Below are 1,123 nucleotides of genomic sequence, written 5' to 3' on the forward strand. Positions count from 1 at the left end.
CATCCCAGCTGCTTCACACTCGGCTGCGAACGGCTCCAGCGAAAGCTGGAAATCACTGTCTGATGAAGCCAACAGGACCACATCATCTGCAAAAAGCAGAGACCTCAACACCTTGGCTGCACCCAGAAATCATGTTTATAAAAGTTATGAACAGAATCTCGGACTGTTTAAATATGTTTACCTATGGTTTGGGAGTGAGACGTTGGCTGGTGTCTCTCTCCATAGGGTGCCCAGGTTCTGCCTTAGTCGTAGAGTGAGGAGCTCTATCATCCTCAGGGAGAAGAGCACCTGCCTCTTACTGGAGAGATTAAATCTGATTACATCTGATCTGGGAATGCCTTGGGATCTTCCAGGAGAAAACGAGGAGGGAGGGGAGATGTCTGGACTTCCCTCGTGGATCATCCTGGAAAATAGATATGGATGGATGGATGGATGGATGGATGGATGGATGGATGGATGGATGGAAGCAACAGTGCTGCAATGCAGCTTCTTTGCAAACATCCAGGATCCAGACATTTTAGTTGTTAATATTATTTTAGACACCAGCTTTGTTGAAGAGATGTAAAAATGACTAAATCAATGCATGAAACACACAATTACTGTGTGAAAACCAGATTATCTATGATTTTGTGTTTGGAACTGTGACAAACAAAAAAAAGCAGCTCAGATTGACACCTACACACACACACACACTGATACGCTTTTCCTGAGCCCATCAGTTACCTTGGGCGTTGAAAGCAGCAGCAGCCTCTCTGACAAACACTACGTGGAGCAACCACAGCCTGGGTGGAGCCCACATCTCGCAACTGAAACACTCATTATTTGGCAACACGTTGCAGATAATTACCCCCCTGCAGACGCAGTTGCCCTCAACACTTGTGGGACAGAAGAATTGGACTGGCTAACTGTGGTGTAAAACCCAACTAGTGGCAGTCACCGGTCTTTACTCAACCCTGACGTCTACGAGCATTACAGGAATACAGAAGTAACTTATCAGCTTGCTTGTGGTGAGTGTGTGTGCATCACTGTGTGTGTCCTTTTTTGAGCAGTTCTTGTTTCACACACACTCTGACTGTGGGAGTATGAGGAAGTAGGTCTTGAATGCTCTACTGGATGACTCGTA

The sequence above is a fragment of the Nothobranchius furzeri genome, chromosome 8 (assembly GCF_043380555.1).
Source record: "Nothobranchius furzeri strain GRZ-AD chromosome 8, NfurGRZ-RIMD1, whole genome shotgun sequence".
In the NCBI taxonomy this organism is placed as follows: domain Eukaryota; kingdom Metazoa; phylum Chordata; class Actinopteri; order Cyprinodontiformes; family Nothobranchiidae; genus Nothobranchius; species Nothobranchius furzeri.